Raw genomic sequence first — 26,085 nt, 5'->3', positions numbered from 1 at the left:
TTGATCTGACTTTTGTGCATGGTGTCAGGTCAAGGTCTAAACCCATTTTTTTGCATGTGGTTGTCCAGTTGTGCCAGCACCATTTGTTAAAGAGGCTTTCCTTGCTCCACTTCACATCTCTTGCTCCCTTATCAAAGATTAGATGATCATACATTTGGGGTTGTGTGTAGGGATATTCCACCCTGTTCCATTGGTCTGCGGCTCTGCCTTTGTTCCAGTACCATGCTGTTTTAATTGTTACTGCTTTGTAGTAAAGTTTGAGGTTGGGGAGGGTGATGCCTCCCATTGTCTTTTTCCCAAGAATTGTTTTGGCTATCCTTGGACGTTTGTTGTTCCATATGAATTTTAGAATTGCTTGATCCATTTCTTTGAAGAATGTCATGGGTATCCTTATAGGGATAGCGTTGAATCTGTATAATGCTTTGGGGAGTATTGCCATTTTGACAATATTGATTCTCCCTATCCATGAACAGGGTATATGTTTCCATTTCTTCATGTCCTCTTTGATTTCATGGAGTAGCGTTTAATAGTTTTCTTTGTAGAGGTATTTTACTTCCTTGGTTAAGCTGATTCCGAGGTACTTGATTTTCTGGGGCACAATTGTGAATGGGATTGCTTTTTTCATGTCCCTTTCCTCTGCCTCATTGTTTGCATATATGAAGGCCATGGATTTTGGGGTATTGATTTTGTAGCCTGCAACTTGACTGTATAAGTCTATTGTTTCTAAGAGTTTCTTAGTAGAGGCTTTAGGCTTCTCTAGATATAGTATCATATCGTCTGCAAATAGTGAGAGTTTGATTTCTTCCTTTCCTATCTGGATGTCCTTAATCTCTTTTTCTTGTCTAATAGCTATCGAAAGTACTTCCAGTACTATATTGAAGAGGAGTGGTGAGAGTGGGCATCCTTGTCTTGTGCCTGATCTCAGAGGAAAGGCCCTTAGTTTTTCCCCGTTGAGGATAATGCTTGCCGTAGGCTTGTGATAGATGGCTTTTACTATCTTGAGGAAAGTTCCTCCAAACCCCATTTTGGCGAGGGTTTTCATCATGAAAGGATGTTGGATCTTGTCACATGCTTTCTCTGCATCTATTGATATGATCATATGGTTTTTATATTTACTTTTGTTGATATGATGGATTATGTTGATTGATTTCCGAATGTTAAACCATCCTTGCATCCCTGGGATGAATCCCACTTGGTCGTGATGTATGATCTTTTTGATGAGTTGTTGGATCCTATTTGCTAGTATTTTGTTGAGGATCTTCGCATCGGTGTTCATCAGGGATATTGGTCTGTAATTTTCTTTCTTAGTGGTGTCTTTGTTTGCTTTTGGTATTAGGGAGATGTGTGCTTAATAAAAACTGTTTGGGAGAGTTCCTGTTTTTTCAATTTCCTGGAAAAGTTTGAGGAAAACAGGCAACAGGTCTTCTTTAAATGTTTGGAAGAATTCGCCAGTGAAACCATCTGGGCCTAGGCTTTTGTTTTTGGGGAGGTTTTTGATTACAGTTTCAATTTCCTTAACATTGATGGGTCTATTCAGGTATTCCAAGTCTTCTTTCTTCAGTATTGGGAGATTGTAGGAATCAAGGAATCCATCCATTTCTTTTAGGTTCTCCTTTTTTTTGTGGCGTATAGACCTTCAAAGTAGTCTCTTATGATCTTTTGAATATCACTGGTTTCTGTTATGATGTCCCCCTTTTCATTTCTGATTCGATTTATTAGAGTTTTCTCTCTTTCTTTCTTTGTGAGTCTTGCTAGCGGTTTATCAATCTTATTTATTTTCTCAAAGAACCAGCTCTTTGTTTCATTGATCTTTTGGATTGTTTTTTTGGTTTCGATGTCATTAATTTCTGCTCTAATTTTTATTATTTCTTTCCTTTGGTCTGGTTTGGGTTCCTTTTTCTGGTCCTTTTCTAAGGTCTTGAGTCGTGAAGTCAAGCTATCTATGAGGGCCCTTTCTTCCTTCCTGAGGAATGCTTGTAGAGCTATAAATTTTCCCCTTAACATGGCTTTAGCTGCGTCCCATAGGTTTTGGTAGCTCGTGTCTTCATTCTCATTTGTTTCTAAGTATTTTTTGATTTCTTCCTTGATTTCCTCCCTGATCCACTCATTGTTCAACATTGAATTGTTTAATTTCCAGGTGTTTGATTTGATTTTCCGTATTTGTGAGTGGTTAGCTTCTATCTTCAGCGCATCGTGGTCTGAAAAGATGGTTTATACAATTTCTATTTTTCCTATTCTATTGAGGTATGTTCTTGGGCCCAGTACATGGTCTATTTTAGAAAAAGTTCCGTGTGCACTGGAAAAGAATGTGTATTCTTTCTTTTTGGGGTGTAAGGCCCTGTATAGGTCTATTAGGCCTCTCTCTTCAATCTCTTCTTTCAGAGTCAGTGTTTCCTTGTTGAGTTTTGTTCTTGTCGATCTATCTAGAGGCGATAAGGCTGTATTGAAGTCTCCAACTACTATTGTGCTGTTAGTGATGTCCTCTTTAAAGTCTGTTAGGAGTTGTTTTAAATATTTAGCCGGTCGTTCATTGGGAACATATACGTTTAAAAGTATGATTTCTTCCTGTTGTACATATCCCTTGATAAACAGAAAATGACCTTTGCTGTCCCTTTTGATCTTTTTCATCCTGAAATCTATGTTGTCGGATACCATGATGGCCACTCCAGCTTTTTTAAGGGGGTTGTTTGCTTGCAGGATTGTTTTCCATCCTTTGACTTTGAGTCTATGTTTACTCTGTTTGTTCAGGTGTGTTTCTTGCAGGCAACAGAATGTTGGGTTTAATTTCCGGATCCATTTTGCCACTCTGTGTCTCTTGATAGGTGCATTTAGGCCATTGACATTGAGAGAGATTATTGTGATGGGTTTTTGTGTCATCTTTCTGTGGGATTTGTTGTTCTTATGGGGCTCCTCCTTGTCTTACAGTAGCCCCTTTAGACCTTCTTTCAAGATTGGTTTTGAGTCTATGAAGTTCCTGAGCTGTTGTTTATCTGAGAAACAGTGTATGGTTCCTTCGAGTTTGAGTGAGAGTTTAGCCGGATAAAGTATTCTTGGTGAGGCATTCATTTCATTGAGTTTTTTCACTATGTCCCACCATTGTCTTCGGGCTCGGAGGGTTTCCTCTGACAGGTCGGCTGTAAATCTGAGTGGTGCTCCTTTGTATGTGATTTCCTTCTTTGACCTTGCTGCATGCAGAATTGTGTCTCTATCCATGGCATCCGTCATTCTGACTATGATATGCCTTGGTGTGTTTTTATTTGGGTCTCTTTTTGCTGGTACTCTTCGGACTCCTTGGATCTGGATGCCTGCCTTCTCCAGTTCTGGGAATTTTTTAGCAATGATGTCTTTGACTGTGTTTTTTTCATTGGGGTTACTTCCCTGTGGTTCTGGTACTCCAATGATTCTTATGTTGTTCCTCTTGAAGTCATCCCCCAGGGCTCTGATTCACTCTATAGCCATTTTGAGGTCTTTGGCCATGATTTGTTGTTGTCTATAAGCTTTCTGCAGCTCATCTTCCAGGTCGCTGATTCTGTCTTCAGCTGTAGTTATTCTACTGTTGAGGGCGTCTAGTGAGATTTTTATTTCATCTACCGATTCCTTTATTTGTGAAACTTCCGTTCGTAGGTTTGAAATTTCTGCTCTCATTTCTTCCTGGATTTTCTTGGTGGACCGCTCCAGCACTTCATTCATCTCCTCACTTAATTTATTGGATGTCTGTTCCATATTTGCTTGGAGTAGGTTGACTCTCTTCCAGATTTCCTCTCTGAATTGTTTATCTGAGAGGTCGTAGATGTGAGTAACCCCTGTTGATGTTTCTGGTATCTTTTCTTCCCCCTCTCTTCGCGGAGGGGATTTTCGCTGCTTCTTCATATTGTTACGGAAGTATAGAGTTGGAACTTTGTAGTTATTTATTCCTGTTCCTTCTTGTGGAAAGAAGGGGCTCCGATTGTGCTATACTTCCCTTACTCGCTGACAGCTTTTATAGTGTCAAACTAAGCTAATGGCTATTTTGTGTAAGTGTTTGAGATCGCAAAAGTGAATTTTCAAAGAAATACACAGTACCGATTGAGCTGAGATAACAAGTGGCCACCGCTCTGACAGTAGGCCACGCTCACTTTGAGACCACGCCCACGAAGACACAGGCCACGCCCTCAGTGTCTTCCTGTTGAGGGGGGGACCGAGGGATGGTCCTCGTACCTCGGTCGGCACAGTTACAAAGCCGGTTCGGGAGACGGGGTGTGTGGGGCGCGCAGGGAGTGGCTTCAGGAACTCAGGGGAAGCAGATGGCGGTGGGAAGCGGGGGACGGGAGGGCGTGGCCAAGGGATGGTCCTCGTACCTGATGGACGGGCGCAGTTACAAAGCCGGTTCGGGAGACGGGGTGTGTGGGGCGTGCAGGGAGCGGCTTCAGGAACTCAGGGGACGCAGACGGTGGCGGGAAGAGGGGGACAGGCTTAATTTTATTTTTATTGTATCATTGTGAGATACAGAGTTAGGAAGCTGTTCATGGTTGGGTTTCAGTCAAACAATGTTCCAACACCCATCCCTTTGCTAGTGTATATTTCTCACCACCAATGTCCCCAGTTTTCCTCCTGCAAACCCCACCCCTCAGCCTGTCTCTATGGTAGGCACTTCTCTCTCTCTCTTTCTCTCTCTCTTATTTTGGGCATTATGGTTTGCAACACAGATCAGATATTATTATATTTGTTTCTTTACCTACTTTCATCATGCAGTTCTCACCCAGAGTGATCATATTTAACTATCATTGTCGTAGAGGTCCCTTCTCTATCCCAATTGCCTTCTTCCCCAGCTCTTGAGGCAGTCTTCCAACTGTGAACCAATCATCCTGATCCTTGTTTCTACTCTTCTTGAGTATTAGTCTCATACTATGTATTTTTTTTAACATTCCACAATGAGTGCAATCATTTTATATCTGTTCATTTATATCACTTATTTTATATCACTCAGCATAATACTCTCTATGTTCATCAATTTATAAGCAAATTTCTTGACTTCATTTTTTCCTCTTAGCTGTGTAGTATTCCATTGTATAGATTTACCATAGTTTCTTTAACCAGTCTTCTGTTCTTGGGCACTTGGATTGTTTCCAGATTCTGGCTATTGTGAACAGTGCTGCAATGAACATAGATGTGCAGATGGTATATCTGTTGTGTGCTTTTGCACCCCAGGGTATATTCCCAGAAATGGTATTGCTGGGTCATATGGAAGCTCAATTTCTAGCTTTTTTTTAAGGAATACCCACACTGTTTTCCAAAAAGGTTGAACCAGTCAGCATTCCCACCAACAATGAATGAGAGTTCCTTTCTCCCCACAGCCATGTCAGCACTGGTTCTTTTTCCCTTTTTTGATGTGTGCCAGTTTCTGTGGTGTGAGATATCTCATTGTTGTTTTGGTTTTCATTTCCCTGATGGTTATCGATGGTGAGCATTTTTTCATGTGCCTCTTGTCATTTGTATTTCTTCTTTGAGGAAGTTTCTGTTAATTTCTTCTCCCCATTTTTTGGTGAGGTTTAATTGTTTTTTTTGTAAAGTTTTACCTGTGTCTTATATATATTGGGTATTAACCTCTTCTCTGATGGATATTGGGTAAATAATTTTTCCCATCCCAGAGACGCATGCTGAAAGTAGATAATGGACCAAACATGATGACCTCTCAGTGTCTGTGTTGCAAGCCATAATGCCCAAAAGGAGAGAGAATATTGTCTGCCTTAGAGGCAGGGGGAGGGTGGGAAAGGGGAGGTATACCCAGGATATTGGTGGTGGGGAATGTGCACTGGTGGAGGGATGGGTGTTTGATCACTGTGAGATTGTAACCCAAATATTAAAGCTTGTAACTATCTCACGGTGATTCAATAAAATAAATAATAATAATAATAAAGTGGAAAAATTTTCCCATCCCATGGGTTATCTTTGTATCTTGGTCATTATTTCTTTTGAGGTGCTGCAACTTTTTAGTTTAATGTAGTCCCATTTTTTTAATCTTTGCTTCCACTAGCCTGATCAGTGGTATTTCATTTTTGATGATGCCTATACCTCCAAATCAGCTTAACTAAAGATATGAAGGATCTATAAAAAGAAAACTTCAAAATACTACTTCAAGAAATGAAACAGGACCTGAGGAAATTGAGACACATCCCTTGCTCATGGACTGGAGGATTAGCATTGTCAAAAAGATAATACTCCCCAAAGCATTATACAGATTCAATGTGGTCTCTATAAGAATACCTATGACATTTTCCAAAGAAATAGATAAAACACTCCAGAAATTCATATAGAACAAGCCTCCACTAATAGCTAAAGCAATTCTTGGGAAAAGGAAAATGGGAGACATCACCTTACCCAAATTCAAACTGCACTATAAAGTGGTAGTAATTTAAACAGCATGGTATTATTATTATTTTTAATTTTTGTTGTGATCTCCAATCACATTTTACTTGGTGTTCCCTTCTCTATCTGGGATGACTTTCCCCCAGAGGGTGAGGCCAGATTCCAAGCTATGGAGCCAACCTCCTGCTATTATATACTACTATTCTTGGCTATTAGTCTCCTACTAAAACAGCATGGTATTAAATAAAGACAGACCTGCAGACCAAGCTAGGAAGAGTGGGAGAGACAGTCTGGCATCAGTGGAAGGAGATATAGATTAATTCTATTACTGATGAGTCTCCAAGTGAAGGTTTGCTTACAGTGTACAGCAATCGGTGACTTTTCTCCATGGTCACCCAGCAACACTTTGGACATAGCTCTGCCCTGCCAAATGGTGAGCATGGAAGAGCAGGTCATGTATTATTTGCTGATAGTCAGGCAGCACCCTAGGAGGAATGAAGGGGTGGGGAAGAGCCATCTGTGCACCACAGAGCTGCGTTAAGGGCTTGTGAGTCATAAGCTCTTTTGCCTTCAGGGATCCCTTCATCCATAAAAAATATTGAAAATTACCTATGCCTGGGCATTGTTGGATTGCAGTTTCGAACATTGGGTTGTCCTTTTTTCCTCCTGCAGTAAGCTTAGATTAATTAAACTACACCCACCACAGTGCTCTTGAGGTACACCCAATTCCATTCAGGCACTGCCAATCCCTTGGGTTTATCTTTAACATTTCCTTTGTGCTTGTCTTCCCTTGTTAGTCTCCAAATCAGACATTGTAGCTTGTAAAGTCAAATCTTCTGATGGCTCTGGATTTTGTATATATAAGTAAAAGATTGCTTTTCTCTCTCCTTTATGTTCTTTGCATAGTTTATTTTAGAGCAATGTCCTTTTTGTATAGACACAAGAAGTGAATGCTATGCTTTTGTAACATGGATATTGATTGACTCCGAATAATATTTATTACTGGGAATCCATCATATTTACTTGACTTAAGCCTCAGCTACCCTTAAATTGACCTTAGTTCCTAACACTCCAAAAGGTGGGTCCCACTGAGGGGCTTGGATAGACCCAGGGCAAGCTGTAAGATACTCTGTCTTTGAAAGGGACAGCCTAAGTGCCATAAGAAGTATGATAAGTTAAAAGAATAGTCATGAAATAAACTCTCACATGACCAAAAAAAAAGTAACTAGAATAAGGACCCTGTTGGAGTTAGGAAAGATTAGTCTGGCCTGTGCACTGTAGTCTGGAGTATATAGTGAGATGTCTTCAGAAAAATCCACTCTTTAAGCTTAATCTAGGGTATAGATAAAGCCTATATCTCTAACTGCATTCATACAAATAAGTAAAAATATTATTAAGTGGTAAATTTAATATGATTGTTTAAATGTATTACCAGCAAAGGAAAGGAGAAAGCAATTTGCCCTTAGATGGAATCCCGCCCTTAGGTGGATCTCCTAGTAGGAATCTAGAGTGCTGAAGCCCCTAGATGATATTCTGTCCTTGTGTGGATCCCCTAGAAGAACTTCCCCTGAAGGAAGTTCTTCTAGGTGATCTGTTCATGTTTATATTAATGTTCAACCACACCTTATGTAATTGTTGCCCCCAGCCCTTTGTGATTTCTCTATAATTAACACTGAGATATTTGAATAAACAGTCACTGATTACCAATCACTAGTTACTAGCCTGTGGTCCCGGTTCCTTTGTTCATTGGCTAAGGGTATGGTCATTGGTCCCAAATGCACCAGGGGACCTCTGGTCACCATGGCGCAGTGACATGACAATGACAGGGCAAAAAGATGATTACAATAATATTATAAATATTTTTCTATGCTCTTCTAGATCTTTATCTTTTTGTCTGATTATAAAATAAAGTTTTTGGGGAGTCCCTAAAAATCTTGAGGTCTGGAGACATGTGCTAAATGGATAAGTTGGCTGTCTATGTCCAAATCCTTGCCTCCAAATTTCCCATCTAGAGAATCCTGTCTTCCTTCCCTGGGGGGTATGGAGTGAGATTGAATTCAGGGGACAGTATGCTCTTCATGCCTCACCAAAGTCAAGTGCTGCTAAAGAAATGTGAGGTAGCTGAGACTATGGATGCATAAACAAAAGTGAATGTGGCTTCTCTGTCTTCAAGACTCATTACAACGCAAAACAGAAGAAAATAAGCAGAAAACAGGGGAACAGACGGTATGATGCCACCAGCAGGTCAACCTGTATCTGCGGAGCAAGTGGCATCAGCAGCCTGATGGTGCCTTCAGGCTTCCTGACACCCCAAAATTGCTGCTGTGCCTTTGGCAGGACCCCAACAACTTGGGACCAAGTTTACCAAGAAATTAAATAGCCAAAAGTTAGGTATGTGGGAGCCATGCTCACAAACCACTTCCAGCTTAGCTAAGCAATCTCATTTATTGGCTTTATTTCTGAGATTCATAGAAAATCTAGAAAGAGATCAAAAGCCACAGTTAATCTTGGACCCGTGCATGGCTGAACAGACTGGGGTAAACTGGAGCGGGGCAGGTTGGCCTGTGTCTGCCCAAACAGAGCCCCAGCAGCTGTTTGCTTCCACAATCACCACCACACACCCGGCCTGACTCCACCGTCTCAGGATGGACCTCCCCAAGATACAATCTGCTAAAAATTCAGGTATGCGGGTTTTGTGACTGAAATCTCCAGGCTTTCACCCTGAACCAGACTCCTGTCATATGGAATGCTTTATATGAAATCTTTACTCCTGTGAGAAGTCTACTCCTTTGCTTTTTCTCGAAGTTCTCCAGTATTTGGAATTCTTTTCTCTCTTCTTTCTCTAGTTTGTCATTTGTTAAAAAGCTATGGATTTCTCTTATATATTTATTTTATCTGATTCTTTTGTTGTATCTTTTCTAGAATGTAGTTAATTTCTCCCCACCATTTTTACTTTAATCTCTCCTGGGAATACCCAAAGGATAAGGAAAGAAATTTGAAAGTAGGCTTCTCGTGGAAGAAGGAACACCCCTGCCTTTGCTCTTAGTAGGATTAAGTTTGAGCTATACCTGTAGCTTGAGTCTCAACATCAATTTATCAACATAAATTTCTATCACCACCAAAATTTTGTGTGGGGGAAACTAATCATGCCCTATTGATATTAGAGGAATTATAGCATGGTGGTACCACATTTCCTTAACTTAAATCTCAGATTTGCCTATAGATCATTTGTGAAAACTTGGACTGGTGACTCAAATTGTCACTCAGTTTTTTAGTTATACTAGTTACAATATAACTAACTGGTTTTAGTTATACTAGTATGGACCACAGAGTTATCTTGAGATGATAATATGTAGAAATATAATGTTTAGGATAGTGCATGGTGGAAAATAAATATGTAATTATTAGCAATTTTATCATCAATCAAAGGTATCACTATATCACTGTATCACTGTCATCCTGTTGCTCATCGATTTGCTTGAGCGAGCACCAGTAATGTCTCCAATTATCCCTGTCGTGTTCAGGGTCAGAGGAATGAGATCCATTGTTGTTATTTTTTTTTTGCATATCGAATACACCATGGGTAGCTTGCTCATCTCTGCCATGCGAGATTCTGCATCTCTCTCTTCCTGGAGCTTTGTTTTATAGTCTCTGGATCTTGGTCGTTGACGAGATTACATGGTGCTGGGGGCAGTTTGTGGGTGTGACTGCCAAGCTACTAGAAAACGAGGGATCTGGATGGAGGAGGCCCAGTCCTGATCCGAACAGGCTTGGAGATCTCAGCCACGGATCCTGAATATCTGGGTTCCTCTGTCAGCTCCTTCATGCATGAGGCTTGTCCAAGCGGGTGGAGAGTGGCCTTGAGCACGGCTGTGGCTGGGTTCTGGAGGTTTTGGGGGCAGGGAGAGAAACTCAACCCGCCCCGCCTCCTAGGGGGCCCTGTGAAGACAGCCTGGCGTGGGGGCAGGAAGTTCACGGGTAGACCAGGAAAATGGTCTTTTTCTTGGAATTTGAGCAGAACATTTTAAGACAGAAATCCTATCCAATTATTTAGAAATTGTGTCCAGGAAATAGGCAAATTAGTTTCTGCTCCCTAAACCTGAAGGCAGCCCTTAATTTGGGGACTTTGTGGATTTTCAAATCCTTTTCATTGTCTGTCTCAACACCCACAAAGTCTCCTCTTCCTGCTTTTTCTCCTCTTCCATGATTTAGAGTAGCTAGAATTTCTGATACTTTCTGCAGGAAGCTTTACTGAGTCAGTCTCCTTTGTCATGGCTTCCTAGCTTAAAAGCTTCTGTAGAACAACTCTCAGTGCTCTTGCTCTCCTTCTCCAGGGTGTTTAAGTTTGGAGCTTGACTTGTTTCTCAGCGGTTGTGTGGTTTTGACAAATTGTTTAACTTCTCAGTTTAGATTTCCTCTTATATAAAATATAGGTAACAGCACTTAAGTGTGCTGTTGTGCAGATTAGCTGTATTAATACTTGTGGAGCCCTTAGATACTGCTAATATTAAGTTAATGTCAATCTTCCTCTCCCCCTTCACTCCCACACGGAATCCTGATTCCAGATTTTTGAGTTGCCCTGAGTAGGACAAATCTTCCTTTTTGTCAACCTTCCCCAAACTAGACTGGTCGTTTAAATTATCCTTTCTTCTTGGCTCAGTATTTTCTGCTTCCCTCTGTCCTACCTACAGAGTCTACCCAGTTAGCCCAACAATTAATTTTCGGGCTATCCTGACCAAAAATTCTGGAACAATCCAAGTATTAGTCTTTAGTATGCTCATTTTTTATTAAAAGTAGACGACAGGCAAACATTTTTTGAGTTTTTGTATTAAAACTTATCTATAGTTTCTTTAACCAGTCATCTGTTTTGGGGCACTCTGTTTTTTTCCAGATTCTGGCTATTGTAAACAGTGCTGCAATGAACATAGAAATACAGATGCCATCTCTACTATACCTTTTTGCCTCTCTGGGATATATTCCCAGGAGTGGTATTGCTGGGTCAAATGGAAGCTCAATTTCTAATTTTTTGAGAATCGTCCATATTGTTTTCCAAAAGGGCTGAACCAGTTGGCATTCCCACCAGCAGTGAAGAAGAGTCCCTTTCTCCCCGCATCCACGCCAACGCCGGTTGTTTTTGTTTTTTGGGATGTGGGCCAGTCTCTGTGGTGTGAGATGATATCTCATCGTTGTTTTGATCTGCATCTCTCTGATGATTAGTGATGTTGAACATTTTCTCATGTGCCTCTGAGCCATTCGGATTTCTTCTTTAGGAAAGTTTCTGTTCATTTCATGACCCCATTTTTTGATCGGGTTGGCAGTTTTCTTCTTGTGGAGTTCAACTAGTGCATTGTATATCCTTGTTATCAACCCTTTATTGGATGGGTACTGCGTAAATATCCTTTCCTATTCTGTAGATTGTCTTTGTACTTTGGTTACTGTTTCTCTTGAGGTGCAGAAGCTTCTTAGTTTGAGATAGTCCCATTTATTTATCTCTGTTTTCACTTGCTTGGCCAGTTAAAGAAACTCTGGTACATCTACACAATGGAATACTATGTAGCCGTCAGAAAACATGAAGTCATGAAATTTGCATATAAATGGATCAACATGGAAAGTATCATGTTGAGTAAAATGAGTCAGAAAGAAAGAGACAGACATAGAAAGATTGCACTCATATGTGGAATATAATGTAACTGAGAAGTACAAGTTGGCAATGATGCAACTTCTGGCAGATATCTCTCTGGACTTAGTTACTAAAATACTAAAATACAGAAACCCAAAACCGAGAGGCCGCTAAGTGTGGTCACTCGACCTCATACCTCTTCATTCTCAGCAATGGAAAACTAATTATCTAATGCTTCCTTCCTTTTCAGCAGGTCTGACTTTAGGGGAGAGACTCTCCAAACAATAATAGTGAGTTTTGTTGAAATATTGAATGCAATCAAAGTGAAAGTAAAGTGAAATTTATTAGTTACACAGGCGGGGGGCTAGGGGCGTGGGGGGCTAGGGTTGTGGGGGTGCGGGGTGGAGCTATACTGGGATTCTTGGTGGTGGAATATGTGCACTGGTGAAGGGATGGGTGTTCGAGCATTGTATAACTGAGACTTAAACCTGAAAACTTTGTAACTTTCCACATGGTGACTCAATAAAAAAATTTAAAAAAAAAATAAATAAAACTTATCTATATTGTACCAGCTTTGGACAGGGTATGTGTTAGCAGTTTTTGGACTCCAAGACCTTTATATACTTATTCCTCTCACTGGGCCTGAGGGTGGACAAGGGTTGGGAGGAGGACAACACACAAAGGCACACAGGGTAGGCACACCTTGATCCTTGCCTGGTCTCACTCAAGTTAGTGCAAAGCCCACCAGACACTCCCCTGCACTATGCCTGCCCAGTCCCCAAACTTCAGCACAGCTCCAGGTTAAACTGTTTCTGGATGTTGACATACCACCAACAAGCCTGAACAATATCCACTCACAGGAAGAGCCTTTTCCACAGCTTGGAGAGCAAGGTTAGTCAGGAACATGGCACTTGGCAATTTGTAGCACATGAGTTCCCTACGATATTGTGATAGGTTTGTTAGAGGCAGAGTGGCCTGGAAAGGGGAAAGAAGTTGCTCAAGTCATGTGGCCACAAAGTGACAGAGCTTGCATTTGAGTTGAACTTTAATTTCATTACGTAGCTCATGTCGGTTTGTGTAACTCTTAACAACCTGATCCCAAACTCTGGCTTCTTCTCAAGTCAAACTCCCACACACCTTTTTAGGGCCAGCTAAGCTGAATTATTTTCTAGTCTTCAAAAGTGCCATCTCCCTTTGTCACTGCCTGGCGTGGCTCATGCTAGCTTGTTCTGCCAGGAATAAATACATTCTCTAGCTTTCTCTGTCTGGAGAAATCCTTCTCGTTCTTCAAGGCTCATGACAAATGTTACCCCTTCTGTGGAGTTTGCCTCAGACTTTCATCTGCAAATTCCTCAGACCTCAATGGCATTCTTTTGTTTGTTTGAGTTCCATCCTTGGGGGGTGCTTAGAGGCTATTCTTGGTTCATGGCTCAGGTGGTCAATCCTGGTGGTGTGCAGGGGGGATCATACAGTGCCAGAGACCAAAGCGAGACCTCCCACATGCAAAATATGTGCATTAGCTTTCAGGCTCTCTCCCCAGTCTCACACGGCATTTTGATCAAGCTTTAGTTTGATATGGAGAGGACCAGTTATTCAGAATTGTGGATACTTTGGATTCTTGAACAGAAAGGAGCAGTAAAGGCAATTTAGCCCCATGTCTACCTTCTTCTAAGATGAAAACTGAGCACCAAAGAACATGAATGTCTTCTCATGGCCTTGGGACCCCAAGTGGCAGTGAGGACTCTTAAAGCATGTTTAGGTCTCTTGAATTATGTTAGCACGTTACCCTGAGGGTCTCCTTGCTCCATTAGCTGTTGTCTTTGGGGCCAGGAAGAGATGATGAGTTGGGGCCTCATATCCAAGGTTATGTAGAAACTCCCCCAAACTGGGCAGAACAGGAGGCAGCACCACTGTGATGGGGTTCTTCTGGGGGAACAGGCCCAATGAGGATGAAAAGAGTCTTGAGAATATTTAGTTTGGCAGCACAGGGTGTAAACTCTGACTGCTGTGTGCCCATAGAAATCTTCTCCCAAGCATTTGAGTTTTCTCAGCATCTGTCAAGGCCACTCTTATCTCTCCCACATTTCACCACTTGCCCAGCATACTTCCTTTGTGTGTTATGCGTGTGGTGGAGAAGGGGCTGGTTGAATAGGGAATGCCAGTATTTTTCATTCTGTTTTCAATTGTTTTGTTCAGAATTCTGCTTTTTCCCACGAGCTGTTTGTAAGGCTTTGAAATGAGCTTTCAGAACCACAGAAAGTGATTTATTTGGGGAGAGAAGAGTCAGACAGCAGCCCAAAATCACTTTGTCTTAGAAAGTCAAAGGACACTACTTACCTTTGACATGGTGATAGTTTGTATGAATCATAAATGAAGATTATAATACTCAGTAATAGGATATGGAAGGACTTGGTGAGTTATAAGGTAGAAACTATATAATCCAAGGATGAGCAAAAACTGAAGGTAGCATTTTTGTGGGGAGGAGTGTGGGGGTGGTTATTGAGGAGACTGTGGATCTATAATTACTCATTTATTCAACAAATGTATTAGCATATGTTTGTATCAGGAGATCCACCTCTGGTGGTGCTTGGGGACCAACCAGAGCCACTTCCAGTGTTGTTAGGGGTCAAAACTAGAGCCTCATGCATACAGATATATACTCTACCACTTGAGGAATATCCCTATCCCATTTATTTATTATTTTAAAAATCAAAATTTATTTATTTAGGTTTTGTGGCCACACCTGGCAGTGCTCAGGGCTTGCCCCTCATTATGCACTCAGGAATCACTCCTGGTATTCTTGGAGAACCATATGGGGTGCCAAGGATTATACCTAGGTCAACTGAATGCAAATCAAGCACCTCTGGGAATGATCCCTGAGCACAGAGAGAGGAATAATCCCTGAGCTCTGCTAGGTGTGACCCAAACAACAAAAAAAATATTTTTAAAAATGGAAAAAGAATTAAGATATTTAATGGACAATAGCAAGAGGAAAAACTCAATATTATAGGAATTATAGAAGGAGAGGAAAGAGAAAATAGGAAGAATGGCTGATGGAAGAGATGATACCTCAGATGATAACCAGTCTGCATCAGGAGATCTGTGACAGATCCAGGAGGCCCAAAGAGTATCAATCAAAATATGCTAAAACACAGCAACAGAAAGGTAGATTGTAATCAAAATGGATGGAGAGAGGGAGAAAGGGAGAGAGAGAGAGAGAGAGAGTGTGTGTACTTTAAGTAACAAGAAAAAGGCAAAACTTCAAATACAAAGAAAATAATGCAAAATTGACATTAGAATTCTCAAATGATCACTAGGAAAGAAGGACAACAGTAAGGTAGATTGTAATCAAAATGTCAAGTACAAAAGAGACACTACTTAAATCAGCAAGAGTAAAAGCAAAGCCAAAAATACAAAGGAAATAATGCAAAATTCACATCATATTTCTCAAATGATCTCTACAAAAGAAGTAATGGAATGATATAGTTAAACTACTAAATGAGAAAACCTTCAATCAAGAGTCCTCTATCCTAAAGAGTCTCACTTTGATTTGAGAGAGGGACCAAAACAGTCTCAGACAAACAGGGAAAGGCATTTGTTGCATCCAAACCAGTGCTGCAAAGAGTACTGAATGGACTCCTAAAAAACCTCAAATGTCAAACAGCAAGAATGACCTTAATCCTCAAAGAAAAATGGCAAGGAACTACTTCACATGGATAATCTCCCTAAATGTCAATGAAGTAAACTCTCCTATCAAAAGGCACAGTGTAGCAGGATAGATCAGAGAACAAAATCCAACCTTCTGCTGCTTGCAAGAAACACACTTTAGCTTGCATGATAAGCACAGACTCAGAGTGAAAGGATGGAAGGCAGTTCCACAAGCTAAATAGTAGATTAAAAATATCTGGTATGGCCTTATTTGTATCATACCAGATAGTGTTTAAGCTAAAGAAAGTAATAAGAGACATGGATGAGCATTCCACACTGTCTAGGGGATCAGTAGATCAAGAGAACTTAATTCTTATCAACATATATTCAACAAATGAAGAAGAAGCAAAGTTTATAAAGGAACTACAAACAGATCCGAATCACTACATCAACACACATAATAGTTGTAAGAGACTTCAGTACTCCATTTTGATAGATCACCAAAACAGCAAATCAGTACGGAAGTAAGAGACCTAAATGAGCAATTGGAAGAGCTGGAACTAATGGACATTAGTCCCAGAGATTCCACCCTAAAAAAGCCGAACATACCTTCTCCAGTGCACATGGACATGCCCCAGGATAGACCACATGTTGGTGCATAACTCAAGTGCCCATAAAGTTACAAAACAGAAATCTTGCTAGGCATTTTCTCAGATTATAATGCTATGAGGATAGAAATAACCATAAAAAGAAAGTGGGGGGAGTTCCATCAGTTGTAAACTAAACAACAGACTGTTAAGTAATTACTGGATCAAAGAGACAGGAAAAGAAGAAATAAAAAGATTCCATTAAATGAATGAATTCCTTTAAATGAAGACACAAATTAGCAGAATTTATGGGACACAGCAAAAGCAGTGCTCCTGGGGAAGTTTATTTACCTCAGAAATAAGAAAAATATCAAATAAATGACCTACACTCACAATTTGAGAAACAAAACAATGAATCCAAAAAGTAAATTGAAGGAAATGATAAACATCAAAGAAGTCAATGATATAGAAATCAAGACAATAACACAAAGGGTTAATGAAACCAGGAGCCAGTTTCAAAAGAATAAACAAGATAGAAAAATATGAGCTAGATTCACAAGGGAAAAAAGAGAGAAAATGCAAAAGATTCCTATCAGAGATGAAAGAGGAAAAATTACAATAGGCACTTAAGATATACAACAAAAGATTATAAAAGATTTACAAACAACCTTATGCCACTAAGCTAGAGGACTTGGGAAAATAATGAATGAATTCTTGGAATCAAACAGCCTCCCAAAATTGAGAGATTTAATGCATTTTCCAATTCTGCTTATGCTCTTCAAGGACTCAGAATAAATTCTACTAAAATTTGTATGAAATCATAAATCTCCCAGAATAGCCAAAGTCATTCTAAGAAAAAAAAAAGGGAGGTATCATTTCCTGACTTTTTACTAAAAAGTGTAGTTATCGAAATTCCATGGTAGTGGAATAAAGACAGACTTCCAGACAATGGAATGGAATAGAGAGCCCCATGATATACCCTCAGATTGATGGACAGTTCTTCTCAGACAAAGGAGCGTGGTGCATAAAACAGAGCAAGGAAAGCCTCTTCCCAAATGTTGCTGGGAAAACTGGATGATGCATGCATGTTAATAATAAATTGGATCCATATCCACAAAATAAAAAAATTAAATCAAATGAATTAAAGACCTTGAGGTTAGACCAGAACCCATGAAATACATTGAGTAAAATAAATGCAGAACTCTCTAGGATATGGACTTCAGAGGTGTTTTCAATTACTTGATTCCATTGGCAAAGATAACAAAAAAACAAAATAAACATACAACCAAATTTACGTTTTTACATTGCAAAAAAAAGACACCCCACTGATTAAAAAATATTAGCATGCAATAAACCAATATCTGGAAGTTAACATAAGGTGGAGGGTCTTGGACACTTTGATAAGGGTGAATTGAGGTACTGTTAAAAAAGCATACAAAAATAAGGAATCAGGACTTAGAAAGGACTTTGTTGGAGGGATGTTGACACTAGTGGTAGGTGTGGCATTGGAACATTGTTTACCCAAAACTCTATTATTATTAACAATACTGTAAATCACAGTGCCTAAATAAAAATATATTTAAAAAGTGAAATAAGTAATAAGACAACAAAATTTATAAGTGGCTCATTAGAGGAGCATAAAAGATCCATCAAGTGACAAGAGATATAAGCATGAGGTGTGTTTTAAGATGGATGAGTTATCTCTATTATAATGATGTGTATCTTTCTGCATCCAGCCAATCACAGTGGCAGAATCCTATGGAATTATAGGTCAAATTTAAGGATGGCTATTGCCCGTTTATTTCACTTAACCCAAAAGGCCATTGGAAATAGCTCAAAGACTCACTGGGGGAGATGGGGCACTCAAGTAAATACAGCTCAGCTTGTACTTTGGAACAATTGCCCAACTTAGCTACTTGCACAATATACTAGCAAATTTCCTGCATTGCCTGAACACGATCATCGTGGGATCACCGGGTCTTTTTATCATCTGCCTGTAAGATATCTTCTGAGTACTGAATGAACAGGTTTGTTTCCTTTTTCAAAGATACATTGAGTAAGTTTGCCTTTAAGATAGGAGATGTCAGATTCTGTCTTCTTCACTGAAGAAGAGTTAGAGGATTTGGCAGCTATGTTTAAGCTTCCAATAGGCAGCCTCTGGCTGGTAAGGAGTGACTCTCTGGTACCTGTGTCTTTCTCATTATTAAAATTAAATATATTCTGTGTTTAATGGTACATTTTTAAATTTAATGGATGCTGTTGGCACCTGATTTGATGATGCAACTCCTCTTAGAAGATAATAAACTCTTTGATCAAAAGAAAGAGGGGAATATTTTAACTAGGAAATAACAGAATAAGGAGAAAAAATTGCATCTTATTTGGTTAATTGACCACTTTGAAATAAAAATGGAAATTATTAAATCCACACTTGCATTTAAAAAAATAACTATTTATTCATAGGGTCCTGTCCAGTGGTGCTTGGGACTGGAGAGTTACCTGGGCTGTTCCCAGAGTGTTGGGGGTGGGGTCTATATAATGCAGGGATCAAATATTCTGGGTCTTTGAATGCAAAGCGTATGTTCCATATTTTGGGGTTAGTTCAAAGACAGAATCTGGCCCTATACTAGAGCTTTCAGAATTTTTAATTTATTAATTATTTTATTTATTGGAGCTTTTAAGGTGTGATTATTCCCACCTTAAAACTTGATCCTTTCCCCGTTTATTCTCTAATTATCTAAAAACTTTCTAATTATTTTGTAATAGGTTGAAAACTGGTGGACAAACCTTTGGCTTGTGCTTTTTTAACTTAGAACATTTCAGGACAGAAAATGTCACTGTTCCTGGGGGAGAGGGCGGTGGTACTGGCCTGTCCTCATTGACCCAAGGGTCCCCTGAGTGTGTTTGTGGCAGAACCACTGTCTCCCCAGCCAGCTGGTGGAAAGGACAAATGAAGGAACAGGGGCCACCTGGTTGGTAATCAATGGCTGTTTATTCAAATCTCATAGCATTGGTTATAGAGAAATCATGAAGGGTTGGGGCTATCAACTACACATAGGTGCGGTTGAAAATAACGAACAGATGAAAAGCCCTGTTCTTCTAGGAGATTTACTCAAGGACAAAATCATCAGCACTCTAGATTCCTGCTAAGGGCAGAATTTCATCTATGGGTTTACAGCTTTCTACTTTCCTTAGCCAGTATCCATTTAAACTAGTCATCTTAAATTTACTTCTTAATAATATTTCTAGTCATTTTGTATGGACACAGTAAGAGATATATTAAGCTTAAAGAGTGGCTCTTTTTGGGGACATCTCACTCGTATAGCCCAGACTACAGTCCGGGTTAGTCCTTCCTAACAGGCCAGGTTAGTCTTTCCTAACCTCAGCAGGGTCCTTATTCAGTTACTTCTTTTGGGACCTGACAGAGTTTGTTCCATTACTGTGCTCTTAACTTAATATACTTTTACTTTTCATGGCGCTTAGCCTATCTGTTTTTGATGCTAGGGTAGCTTACGGATTGCCCTGGGTTCATCCTTGTCTCTCAGAGGGATCCCTGTTTGGGGGTGTTAAGAACTAAGGGCAACTGAGGCTTAAGTCAAGTAAATATGATTGACACCCAGGAATAAATATTATTAACTCCCAAGTTAACTGTCAATTAACTCCCAAGTTAACTGTCTTCCTGTGTCTATACAAAAAGACATTGCTCTAAAATAAACTATGCAAAGGACATAAAGGAAAGAGAGAAGCAATTATTTCACTTACATACACAAAATCCAAAACCCTCAGAAGATTTTGACTTTACAATTTACAGGGTCTGATTTGAATATAAGTGATTAACAGATAAGAGAAGAAGAGCACAAAGGAGAGGTTAAAGTAAACACAGAAGATTGGAAGCAACTGATGGAATTGGGTGTGCCTTGGAAGCACAGTGGTGAGCGTTACTCAGTAAAGCTAAGTTCTCTGTTTAGGGAAAAAGAACAAACCAATTTAATCCAAAAAAAGAAGATCTTAGAGATTGGCACTAAGAATTAGCAACTCTTTCATGGAGATGACTAGGGCTGCCTAGGGGATGAGAAGTTGTACTAGAGATTTATGTTTTTCCAAATACACTTCCTATTTGCACTATGATAGTTACTCTGTATGACAGCTGGACTGGGCTAAGGATGTTCAGATATTCGGGTAAAGTTCTATATTTGCGTAAGTCTATAAAGGTGTTTCTAGAAAATAGTAGCCTATGATTCCACAAACTGATTAATGAGAGACTTGCCCTCACCAATCTTGACAGACATCATCCAATCTTTTGAGAAACTGAGAAGAACAAAAAGTACAGGAAGATTGACATCTCTGTCTCTTAGCCGGGGTGTCTATTATCCACTGCCCTTGGATGTTAGAGTTCCTGCGTCTTGGGCCAGGGTTCTGAAATGAATAGTGGTCTCTCTGTTCTCAGGTCTCAGAGTTCCACCACCATTCCCCTGGCTCTCAGGGCTCTGGAATGAGACTGATGATTCTCCTACTTACAGACAGCAGATTATGGAATATCTTAGCCTGTCACTGTTACAAGGGCCAGTTCCCATAACCTTCCATTTTCTCTCTCCATCCTGTTGTTTCTGTGTCTCTGGATAACCTCAGCTAATGAACTCACCTTTCCCCAATTGTTGTGAAAGACTTTAAGGAAATAATTCTTGGGTGGGAAAGATAGTATAACTGGTGAGGTGCTTGCCTTTTACCTGGCAGCTGCAGGTTTGATCCCTAGCAGCGTATAGAGCCTTGTCAGGAGTGATCCTGAGGACAGAGTCAGGAGTAAAATTTGAGCACTGCAAGGTGTACTCCTCCAAACCAAAAACCACAATAGAACTGCAAGAAGGTACTGGAGAGACAATACAGGGATTAAAGCACCTGCCTTGCATATAGCTGACCTGACTTCACAGAAGGTCCCTGGAACACTACCAGGACCAATGCTGAGAACAGGGCCAGGAGTAATTCCTGAGCAGAGTCAGGTGTGTCCCCTTTCCTATTTTTTTTAAAATGCAAGAATGCTTTATTTTAGGGTTGTATTTGTTTGTCTAATATACTCACACAGTCACTGAGGTGAGCTGGCTCTTATATTTCTGAAACTCCTCTAAAATTTTGGACAGTTTCATCACCATCTAGAAGGAAATCATACAAGGCAGTGGGAAAAGTTCTGGACAATATGTAATGAGAACTGGGTGCTGGTCTTGGCTGGCTGAGTGAGTTTAGAAAAGTTATCAAAGGAAGGAAAAGACAAGCTGAGCTCACAGGGCTAGAGTCCACGTGACAGGTGAGGATTGAACTCAAGCTTACCTCATGTCTACTGCACAATTTCAGGAGGTTTTGATAAGAAGCTTCTAGGTCAAGCAAGGAGCAGAACATATTGGTCTCTATTATGTTTTTCAACCTCCAATTACTTTTGAGGTTGGTGGAAAATAGCCTTTCTTGGATTTCCAGACCTACAGTGTGATCTTTGCCATTTTCTGGGTCAAGAGTACTTTGAGAATCAGATCAAGACTATGATGTCTCAAAGTCAGGGATGTAGCTTAGTGGTAGAGCACTTGCCTGGAATGCTGCCTTGGTTCAAATCTCAGCATGGAGCTGTGGGGAGGGGAGACCATGGCCCTTCTTTCTAAAGTCTTATATATGAATGCAGTTTCTAGACCTCAAAAAGCTTGCCAAAAATCTTCGAAGGATCTATACATATAATAACTGTATGTTATTAACTCTGGCCTAAAGTTATCTAACTGTATGTTATTAACTAAAATTATCTAACTGTATGTTATTAACTCTGGCCTAAAGTTATCTAACTCTGGCCTAAAGTCCAAATGATCATGGTTTTGTCAAAGATTTAAAAAAAATTTAATTTATTTGGATTTTAGGCATACAGTCTTTGGACACCTCAAAAGCAAAAACGTTTTGTATATTCACCCCCAAGCCATCAGGATCTAGTTATCTCTAATCCTTGGAGGGTTGGTGAGGATAAAAGGTCATGTCTTTTCATAATATCCCAGGAGCAAATCATCTATTATTTATGATATCAATTAGAGGTCAGAAGATCTATTATCAGTTACTTGGCCTGTTTCATCCTCTATGGCATCTCCAGAGTTGCCCTTTTCCAGAATTCTAACTCCTGACTGTGGCTTCCATGAGGTCCAGCTGCTCTCAAGCACCAGTGTTCACTGTCTGTAATTCGGGGGCATTATATGACGTTGATATGTTAAGACATCATTAGTCTAGGTCCTAACTTAGGTCTGTTCTTGTCACTAAGGAAAATCTTGATCTGAGGGAAATTTCTAAGGCAGTCTGCCTAAGAAGTTGTTTTGTTTCTGTGGTTTTGTTATGGCAATAAAGTTATGAAGATCTGTTTCAGAGGTCTTATATCCTCCAGCTACACATATGCATCCCAACGAAACCCTCCTTCAGAGGACCAGGAAAGACCGGCCAGCACTGAGGTTTAGCTGTTTGAAGAAACAGAGCTTGCCTCTCAGCCATTCTTCCACTTTCATGACTCACCTCCTTTCATTCCAGAAAATCATGCACAGGAATTAATTTATGGGTCCTGTCCAGAGGTCTTTAAGTAAACAGTGCTACCAGCCTTTTTAGCTCTCCAGACAAGTTTGATTTCAGACCCCAGGGAGGAAGCTAATGACTTGTAGTTACTTTTCTATTGTTTTCCGAAAACAATTTGACTTCCTCTCAGATAGCCTTAAAATTCCTTCTTTACAAATTTAAGGCACTGAGGAGGGGGCTAGGAGTGGGGGAGCTCAGCCTTCCCAGCTCAGCAGCTCAAGGCCATGGACAAACGCTCCTTTAGGTAACAAGATGCAGGACCTGCTTGGGAATGGAAGGGACGCCTGTGTGGCAGACTCTCCTGAGATGTTAGCTTCCATCCCTAAGCATACACTGAGACTAGGGCTACAGAGAGCTATTCCACAGACAAGGATGTCAAAGTTCAGTGGGTTTCCTGAGATGACACAGCAGAGAAGCATAGGGGTTGAGGCTTCATTTTCAGTTTTCAGACTGAGTGAAGGGACCACTTCTTAGAAAGTGGCCATACAGATCAGCAAAAGCCCCTGTATCCAGAGCTGTGAGGCATGGGTCTAGTCTAGAATCTTCATCTGAGTCTAGAGTCTTCATATTGTATAGCAATAGCTTTCACTAGATGTGGGGTTCCAGTGAGCTCTGTCCCTCTCTTCCTCCCCTTTCACATGCTCTAAAGCTGAGCTTAGCTTGGGTCTGGTATGAGGGAAGCTATTTCTGAGTCTTCCTTCTGCCAGAAAGGCTTAATGGAGGCTTTCAGAAGAGCAGTCAGTTCTTTCTTGCTGTAAAAATGTATTTATTGACTTTTTCTGGCAGTATGGACCCCATTAATAATAAGATGTCTTGATCTCTTATCACGATGTTTGTGGAAACTTTTGCTTTGGAAGGTAAGTGACACTCACTGTTGGCTTTTGTGGATTTCCACCCGCCCACTACTTAGAGGGAAACTGTGACCCCCAATCTTTTGTACCACTTTGTACACACACCCATTTTTGTGCACTCATTTCTTTGACTTCTCATTGGTGCCCAAGTTTCTCTACCCAGCCTTGGGGAGCATCAGGGCAGAACTTGTGCCTCAGTTATCAATCAAGGTTTGATTATTAATCAAGGTTTCCAATCTTGGCACATAGCATGTTCTACATAGACCTCCAGGGAATTAGGGATGATGACTGAAGGGCTCCAGAGCAGGGGCTGTCCCTCAGCTGTTAAGGAGACTGATGTGAGGGAAGGCAGTTGTCCAAAGGAACAAAGGCAAGGGGTATGTGAATGGCAGCTGTAAGTATATGCAGTGCCTGGTCTGGGGCTTTTATATCAAGGGAGCCAATAAAGGTAGAAGCACCAATGAGAGCTATGACAATAGTGACACCATGTTTCTTGGGTAAACCTTTATCTTTTTCCAAAGTACAGTCCCGCCTAATTTTGATCTTCAGCAGAGCTGTATGATTTATTTGTTACTGCATTACATATGCATCTGTCTATTCTGTACTTATGTTTTATATATATATGAGAGATTTTTTTGAGCACACTATATGCCAAATATGTTGATCAATCTTCACAACCAATCTATACATTTCATAATTACTAACATTAATCTTATTTTATTTCATTTGGTTTTGGGTGCACATCTGGCAGTGTTCACTACTGACAGTCTTTGGAGGACCATCTGGGGATCTGTGAATCTAATCTGGGTGTGCTACATGCAACCTGCTACACTATCTCTCCAGTAGTTCTAATTTTAAAAGTGAGTCAGATATGACTGTTAGAGAGGGAAAAAACCCCCAAAACCTCTACCCTGTAGAATCAGTACTTGGAGGCATGGACACTCAACTAAAAGAAAATAGATTAAAGGAGAAAAAATATTATTCATAGAAACATAGATGAACAAACAAAGGCATCTGGCTCACTAAATGCTTAACGTTAGAGGCTTAAATATTGAACTTAGTGGGGGAAAGAAGAGGGAGAGCAAGGGAGAAACAAATAGGTTCTTTGGAAAAGACAAATAGATTTTTAGGAGAACAAATGGGAGATAAGAAAGTTGGTGATACTGATTGTTTATGCAGGTACACTAATCTTTCCGTCTTTTTCATGGCCACAAAAATCTCCGAGAGAGGAGATTTATGGGCGCCTCATTTCCCAGAAGTTTCTGCTTTTATTCAGATAAGGGAATTTCAAGATTTCTTTTGCATCTGTTAAGTCTCAAATGCAAATATTCAACTTACAAAGTCTTTGTGCCAATCTTGGGGTTCCAAACAGTTCTCCACTTAACAAAAGAGGGTCATCTAGTTGCTGAGTGGAGGAGCCAAGACCTGAAGCACCCTGAACCCCAAGGCTATTTGCTCCAAGACCTGTTCATTCTTCCTTGAGAGTTTAATTGACTGAGCAAGAAACTAAGCTTAGAACAAACTCATGTTAAGTGAAATGAGTCAGAAAGAGAGGGACAGACATAGAAGGACTGCACTCATTTGTGGAGTATAGAATAATACCACATGAGACTGACACCCAAGGACAGAAGATACAAGGGCCAGGGGGGTTGCCCCATATCTGGAAGATTGCTTCATGAGCAGAGGGGAGAAGGCAGATAGAATAGAGAAGGGATCACTAAGAAAATGATGGCTGGAGGAACCAGTTGAGATGGGAGATGCATGTCGAAAGTAGATAATGGACCAAACATGATGACCTCTCAGTGTCTGTGTTGTAAGTCATAATGCCTAAAAGTAGAGAGAGAGTATGGGGAATATTGTCTGCCTTAGAGGCAGGGGGAGGGTGGGAAAGGGGGGCTATACCTGGGATATTGGTGGTGGGGAATGTACACTGGTGGAGGGATGGGTGTTTGATCATTGTGACATTGGAACTCAAACATGAAAGCTTGTAACTATCTCACAGTGATTCAATAAAATTAAAAGAAAGAAAGAAAGAAACAAAAAAATAGCATATGGAATAGTCTTAATGTCATCCAGGCTTCTCCACCTCTAATAGCTAAACCCCAAGAGCTAAAGTTGAATATAGAAACTAATTTGGGGATAGATATAAAATCTGTGTTCTTGAATTAGATTGAACATTACTGACTACATTACAAAGACAGACATGGGGGTGTTGTACGTCTATTTTACATGCAAGGAAATGTCTTTATTTTGGAGAAACTTCTCTGCGGGAACCATGAACTATCATACTTGGTAAGAAGTTCTTGGCTTTTCATTTTTTTATTTTTTCCCCATAGACGACCTAGGTACGGTTCCTTGAACTTGCTTGGATGTCCTTTTCAAAATAAAGAAGAGTAAACCCCCTCTTTTTTTTTTGACCTTGTTGCTTGACCTTTTACTTTTTTATTTTTTTTTA

The sequence above is a fragment of the Sorex araneus genome, chromosome 5 (assembly GCF_027595985.1).
Source record: "Sorex araneus isolate mSorAra2 chromosome 5, mSorAra2.pri, whole genome shotgun sequence".
NCBI classification, from domain to species: Eukaryota; Metazoa; Chordata; class Mammalia; order Eulipotyphla; family Soricidae; genus Sorex; species Sorex araneus.
This window is presented reverse-complemented; position numbering follows the sequence as displayed.